This window comes from Orycteropus afer, unplaced genomic scaffold, assembly GCF_000298275.1.
Source record: "Orycteropus afer afer isolate SDZICR_OR568_19922 unplaced genomic scaffold, OryAfe1.0 scaffold00128, whole genome shotgun sequence".
Lineage (NCBI taxonomy): Eukaryota > Metazoa > Chordata > Mammalia > Tubulidentata > Orycteropodidae > Orycteropus > Orycteropus afer.
Window position 1 is genome coordinate 230,729 of NW_006921715.1, and position 1,204 is coordinate 231,932.

Sequence of the window (1,204 nt, forward strand, 5' to 3'; positions counted from 1 at the left end):
AGAGCTGAAGCCCAAGGTCAAGGGGCTTTCACACAACCCCTAGAGCCTGGCACTTGAACTCGGACTTCTAGCCTCCTGAACTGTAAGAGAATAAACTTCTGTTTGTTAAGGCCATCCCATTTGTGGTATATTCTTGTCAGAGTGGCACTAGGTAACCACAACAGTGTCTAAGCCCTGCCACTTTTACCCACCTCCTCCAGGAAGCCTGCCAAGCTGCCTCTGGTGCTTGGCTCCTGCTGCACTGACCACACAGGCCTTTCTGGATGAATCTATCTTGCCAAGCTCACCTGGCTCCTCATTGGGACTGACATCCTCCAAGACACCTGAAGGTGGATCCCAAGGGAGAGGAGACTTGAATGGGAAGCCCCCTACGCAGATCAGATAGACCAAGGTGTTCAAATTGCAGCTTGGGCCCCTGCTGGCTAAGTGGTCTGAAGCAAAGATGTCACCTCTCTGATCCTGTTTCCCAGCTACAAAAGGGGGCCAGTGTCCCCTTCCCCATAGGGTCATTATGGGAATTAACAATAGGTGCCCCCTTTGTCCCCTCCTTCCTGTCATCAGTGAGCTGGGGTGGGGGGATTGCTCCGAGAGGGGCAGGGACTGCCGGAAGACACCTGCTGGGAGAAAGCACATGAGGGTGGCGGAGGAAGAGTGTGGCCGAGGGGGAGGGCCTGGAGGGTGGAGGTGGACGGTGGGTGCAGGCAGGGGGAGCTAGGCAGGGGGTGGGCTCTCTGGGCCCCGCTGGCCAGCCCAGGAAAGTCTGCAAGCTGCTTGTGCTCAGGCAGGCGCCACCCCCGCCCCGCCTGCCCCTCCCCCTCCTGCCCAGCCATCTGTGGCATTGGCAGCCGGAGCCAGGGCGGACGGGGAACATTCTGGCACCATCTGAGCAGGACCAGTCTCTGGGGGAGCCAGGAGGAGGGAACGTGGGCAGCCCCCATATGTATGCTCGGTCCTTCTTCCCCCATTAGTGCTGTCCCCTTGGAGCCTAGGGTAGGGCCAGGGCATTCAGGCTGGAGGGCAGGAATGCACAGGTACCTCAGCCCTCAGCCTCTCCTGGGTCCTCCTGCCTCCCCCTGCAAGAGGTCGGATGGCATCAGAGCAGGAGAAAGCAGGACACGGACGTGGGTCACAGTGCTGCCCTTCCTCAAGGCAGGAGACCCGGGTCCCCAGAACAAAGAGGCCACACAGCAAACCAGGGCCTTGG